We start from the raw sequence: 5,000 nt of genomic DNA on the forward strand, positions 1-5,000 counted from the left end.
GCTTCGTTTTCATAATTATTGAAGCTGTAAAAAAGAAGCCTCTAATATGACAAACACTACTTCCACTCTGTAAAGTTATATATTTGGATCTTGACCCATTGGCTTTTTTAACTGCCAATACGAGTCTAAAGGAAATGTGAAAATATTTGATCTGAATTTAAAATCACACTCCTTCGAGCCGGAATTGAACCAGCGACCTAAGGATACCCAACAACTCATCTACAGTCCTTCGCTCTACCAGCTGAGCTATCGAAGGATGGAAAAAGCGTAAGGCACGAAAAGTTTCCAAGAAAATCAGACATCCGTACCTCTTGAGGTTATTGGGAAAAGTAGGCTCCTTATTGGGGTGAATGCATCAACGGCCATGCAAAGGAAGCAACAACCTGCTTTTTAAGACCTTGTGACGCAACGGTAGTGCGTCTGACTCCAGATCAGAAGGTTGCGTGTTCAAATCACGTCGGGGTCAAGCTGTCTCTTCTTTACATTAAAATTATGAAGTCCAACGTCAAGTGTTTTCATCCAGCTTTGTTTTCATAATTATTGAAGCTTGTAAAAAAGAAGCCTCTAATATGACAAACACTCCTTCCACTCTGTAAAGTGATATATTTGGATCTTGACCCATTGGCTTTTTTTAACTGCCAATACGAAGTCTAAAGGAAATGTGAAAATATTTGATCTGAATTTAAAATCACACTCCTTGGAGCCGGAATTGAACCAGCGACCTAAGGATACCCAACAGCTCATCTACAGTCCTCCGCTCTACCAGCTGAGCTATCGAAGGATGGAAAAAGCGTAAGGCACGAAAAGTTTCCAAGAAAATCAGACATCCGTACCTCTCGAGGTTATTGAGAAAAATAGGCTCCTTTTTGTGGTGAATGCGTCAACGGCCATGCAAAGGAAGCAATAACCTGTTTTTTAAGACCTCGTGGCGCAACGGTAGCGCGTCTGACTCCAGATCAGAAGGTTGCGTGTTCAAATCACGTCGGGGTCAAGCCGTCTCTTCTTTACATTAAACGTATGAAGTCCAACGTCAAGTGTTTTCATAATTATTGAAGCGTGTAAAAAAGAAGCCTCTAATATGACAAACGCTCCTTCCACTCTGTAAGGTGATATATTTGGATCTTGACCCATTGGCTTTTTTTAACTGCCAATAAGAAGTCTAAAGGAAATGTGAAAATATTTGATCTGAATTTAAAATCACAATCCTTCGAGCCGGAATTGAACCAGCGACCTAAGGATACCCAACAACTCATCTACAGTCCTTCGCTCTACCAGCTGAGCTATCGAAGCATGGAAAAATTGTAAGGCACGAAAAGTTTCCAAGAAAATCAGACATCCGTACCTCTTGAGGTTATTGGGAAAAGTAGGCTCCTTATTGGGGTGAATGCATCAACGGCCATGCAAAGGAAGCAATAACCTGCTTTTTAAGACCTTGTGACGCAATGGTAGTGCGTCTGACTCCAGATCAGAAGGTTGCGTGTTCAAATCACGTCGGGGTCAAGCCGTCTCTTCTTTACATTAAAATTATGAAGTCCAACGTCAAGTGTTTTCATCCAGCTTTGTTTTCATAATTATTGAAGCTTGTAAAAAAGAAGCCTCTAATATGAGAAACACTCCTTCCACTCTGTAAAGTGATATATTTGGATCTTGACCCATTGGCTTTTTTTAACTGCCAATACGAAGTCTAAAGGAAATGTGAAAATATTTGATCTGAATTTAAAATCACACTCCTTCGAGCCGGAATTGAACCAGCGACATAAGGATAGCCAACAACTCATCTACAGTCATCCACTCTACCAGCTGAGCTATCGAAGGATGGAAAAAGCGTAAGGCACGAAAAGTTTCCAAGAAAATCAGACATCCGTACCTCTCGAGGTTATTGGGAAAAATAGGCTCCTTTTTGTGGTGAATGCGTCAACGACCATGCAAAGGAAGCAATAACCTGTTTTTTAAGACCTCGTGGCGCAATGGTAGCGCTCCTGACCCCAGATCAGAAGGTTGCGTGTTCAAATCACGTCGGGGTCAAGCCATCTCTTCTTTACATTAAAAGTATGAAGTCCAACGTCAAGCGTTTTCATCCAGCTTCCTTTTCATAATTATTGAAGCTGTAAAAAAGAAGCCTCTAATATGACAAACACTACTTCCACTCTGTAAAGTGATATATTTGGATCTTGACCCATTGGCTTTTTTTAACTGCCAATACGAAGTCTAAAGGAAATGTGAAAATATTTGATCTGAATTTAAAATAACACTCCTTCGAGCCGGAATTGAACCAGCGACCTAAGGATACCCAAAAACTCATCTACAGTCCTCCGCTCTACCAGCTGAGCTATCGAAGGATGGAACGCATAAGGCACCAGGAGGTGTCAAGAAATTCAGACATACGTACCTCTCGAGGTTATTGGGAAAAATAGGCTCCTTATTGGGGTGAATGCATCAACGGCCATGGAAAGGAAGCAACAACCTGTTTTTTAAGACCTCGTGGCGCAACGGTAGCCCGTCTGACTCCAGATCAGAAGGTTGCATGTTCAAATCACGTAGGGGACAAGCCATCTCTTCTTTACATTAAAAGTATGAAGTCCAAAGCCAAGCGTTTTCATCATAATGCACCAGAAGGTGTCAAGAAATTCAGACATCCGTACCTCTCGAGGTTATTGGGAAAAATAGGCTCCTTTTTTGTGGTGAATGCGTCAACGGCCATGCAAAGGAAGCAATAACCTGTTTTTTAAGACCTCGTGGCGCAACGGTAGCGCGTCTGACTCCAGATCAGAAGGTTGCGTGTTCAAATCACGTCGGGGTCAACCCATTTTACATTAAACGTATGAAGTCCAACGTCAAGCGTTTTCATAAATATTGAAGCGTGTAAAAAAGAAGCCTCTAATATGACAAACGCTCTTTCCACTCTGTAAGGTGATATATTTGGATCTTGACCCATTGGCTTTTTTAACTGCCAATACGAGGTCTAAAGGAAATGTGAAAATATTTGCTCTGAATTTAAAATCACACTCCTTGGAGCCGCAATCGAACCAGCGACCTAAGGATACCCAACAACTCATCTACAGTCCTCCGCTCTACCAGCTGAGCTATCGAAGGATGTAGTGCATAAGGCACCAGAAGGTGTCAAGAAATTCAGACATCCGTACCTTTCGAGGTTATTGGGAAAAATAGGCTCCTTTTTGTGGTGAATGCGTCAACGACCATGCAAAGGAAGCAATAACCTGTTTTTTAAGACCTCGTGGCGCAATGGTAGCGCGTCTGACTCCAGATCAGAAGGTTGCGTGTTCAAATCACGTCGGGGTCAAGCCATCTCTTCTTTACATTAAAAGTATGAAGTCCAACGTCAAGCGTTTTCATCCAGCTTCGTTTTCATAATTATTGAAGCTGTAAAAAAGAAGCCTCTAATATGACAAACACTACTTCCACTCTGTAAAGTGATATATTTGGATCTTGACCCATTGGCTTTTTTTAACTGCCAATACGAAGTCTAAAGGAAATGTGAAAATATTTGATCTGAATTTAAAATCACACTCCTTCGAGCCGGAATTAAACCAGCGACCTAAGGATACCCAACAACTCATCTACAGTCCTCCGCTCTACCAGCTGAGCTATCGAAGGATGGAAAAAGCGTAAGGCACGAAAAGTTTCCAAGAAAATCAGACATCCGTACCTCTCGAGGTTATTGAGAAAAATAGGCTCCATTTTTGTGGTGAATGCGTCAACGGCCATGCAAAGGAAGCAATAACCTGCTTTTTAAGACCTCGTGGTGCAATGGTAGCGCGTCTGACTCCAGATCAGAAGGTTGCGTGTTCAAATCACGTCGGGGTCAAGCCATCTCTTCTTTACATTAAAAGTATGAAGTCCAACGTCAAGCGTTTTCATCCAGCTTCGTTTTCATAATTATTGAAGCTGTAAAAAAGAAGCCTCTAATATGACAAACACTACTTCCACTCTGTAAAGTGATATATTTGGATCTTGACCCATTGGCTTTTTTTAACTGCCAATACGAAGTCTAAAGGAAATGTGAAAATATTTGATCTGAATTTAAAATCACACTCCTTCGAGCCGGAATTGAACCAGCGACCTAAGGATACCCTACAACTCATCTACAGTCCTCCGCTCTACCAACTGAGCTATCGAAGGATGTAACGCATAAGGCACCAGAAGGTGTCAAGAAATTCAGACATCCGTACCTCTCGAGGTTATTGGGAAAAATAGGCTCCTTTTTGTGGTGAATGCGTCAACGGCCATGCAAAGGAAGCAATAACCTGTTTTTTAAGACCTCGTGGCGCAATGATAGCGAGTCTGATTCCAGATCAGAATGTTGCGTGTTCAAATCACGTCGGGGTAAAGCCATCTCTTCTTTACATTAAAAAGTATGAAGTCCAATGTCAAGTGTTTTCATCCAGCTGTGTTTTCATAATTATTGATGCGTGTAAAAAAGAAGCCTCTAATATGACAAACGCTCCTTCCACTCTGTAAAGTGATATATTTGGATCTTGACCCATTGGCTTTTTTAACTGCCAATACGAGGTCTAAAGGAAATGTGAAAATATTTGCTCTGAATATAAAATCACACTCCTTGGAGCCGCAATCGAACCAGCGACCTAAGGATACCCAACAACTCATCTACAGTCCTCCGCTCTAACAGCTGAGCTATCGAATCATGGAAAAATCGTAAGGCACGAAAAGTTTCCAAGAAAATCAGACATCCGTACCTCTTGAGGTTATTGGGAAAAGTAGGCTCCTTATTGGGGTGAATGCATCAACGGCCATGCAAAGGATGCAATAACCTGTTTTTTAAGACCTCGTGGCGCAATGGTAGCGCGTCTGACTCCAGATCAGAAGGTTGCGAGTTCAAATCACGTCGGGGTCAAGCCATCTCTTCTTTACATTAAACGTATGAAGTCCAACGTCAAGTGTTTTCAAAATTATTGAAGCGTGTAAAAAAGAAGCCTCTAATATGACAAACGCTCCTTCCACTCTGTAAGGTGATATATTTG

At 41.7% G+C, this 5,000-nt stretch overlaps 10 non-coding genes across 10 annotated transcripts; 7 read left to right on the forward strand and 3 right to left on the reverse strand.

Moving 5' to 3' along the window:
- Window positions 1-169: 169 nt before the first annotated feature.
- trnay-gua (transfer RNA tyrosine (anticodon GUA)) lies at window positions 170-256 on the reverse strand. The gene is given in 2 exon segments: window positions 170-205; window positions 220-256. It is a non-coding gene; the product is annotated as a tRNA-Tyr (tRNA).
- Window positions 257-919: 663 nt separating this feature from the next.
- trnaw-cca (transfer RNA tryptophan (anticodon CCA)) lies at window positions 920-991 on the forward strand. The gene has a single exon. It is a non-coding gene; the product is annotated as a tRNA-Trp (tRNA).
- Window positions 992-1,428: 437 nt separating this feature from the next.
- On the forward strand, window positions 1,429-1,500 carry trnaw-cca (transfer RNA tryptophan (anticodon CCA)). The gene has a single exon. It is a non-coding gene; the product is annotated as a tRNA-Trp (tRNA).
- Window positions 1,501-1,953: 453 nt separating this feature from the next.
- trnaw-cca (transfer RNA tryptophan (anticodon CCA)) lies at window positions 1,954-2,025 on the forward strand. The gene has a single exon. It is a non-coding gene; the product is annotated as a tRNA-Trp (tRNA).
- Window positions 2,026-2,252: 227 nt separating this feature from the next.
- On the reverse strand, window positions 2,253-2,339 carry trnay-gua (transfer RNA tyrosine (anticodon GUA)). Its single transcript is given in 2 exon segments — window positions 2,253-2,288; window positions 2,303-2,339. It is a non-coding gene; the product is annotated as a tRNA-Tyr (tRNA).
- A 390-nt stretch (window positions 2,340-2,729) lies between these two features.
- trnaw-cca (transfer RNA tryptophan (anticodon CCA)) lies at window positions 2,730-2,801 on the forward strand. Its single transcript has one exon. It is a non-coding gene; the product is annotated as a tRNA-Trp (tRNA).
- A 428-nt stretch (window positions 2,802-3,229) lies between these two features.
- trnaw-cca (transfer RNA tryptophan (anticodon CCA)) lies at window positions 3,230-3,301 on the forward strand. Its single transcript has one exon. It is a non-coding gene; the product is annotated as a tRNA-Trp (tRNA).
- A 453-nt stretch (window positions 3,302-3,754) lies between these two features.
- Window positions 3,755-3,826, forward strand: trnaw-cca (transfer RNA tryptophan (anticodon CCA)). The gene has a single exon. It is a non-coding gene; the product is annotated as a tRNA-Trp (tRNA).
- A 227-nt stretch (window positions 3,827-4,053) lies between these two features.
- Window positions 4,054-4,140, reverse strand: trnay-gua (transfer RNA tyrosine (anticodon GUA)). The gene is given in 2 exon segments: window positions 4,054-4,089; window positions 4,104-4,140. It is a non-coding gene; the product is annotated as a tRNA-Tyr (tRNA).
- Window positions 4,141-4,801: 661 nt separating this feature from the next.
- trnaw-cca (transfer RNA tryptophan (anticodon CCA)) lies at window positions 4,802-4,873 on the forward strand. Its single transcript has one exon. It is a non-coding gene; the product is annotated as a tRNA-Trp (tRNA).
- The last annotated feature ends 127 nt before the right edge of the window (window positions 4,874-5,000 follow it).

Source organism: Carassius gibelio, chromosome B18 (genome assembly GCF_023724105.1).
Source record: "Carassius gibelio isolate Cgi1373 ecotype wild population from Czech Republic chromosome B18, carGib1.2-hapl.c, whole genome shotgun sequence".
Lineage (NCBI taxonomy): Eukaryota > Metazoa > Chordata > Actinopteri > Cypriniformes > Cyprinidae > Carassius > Carassius gibelio.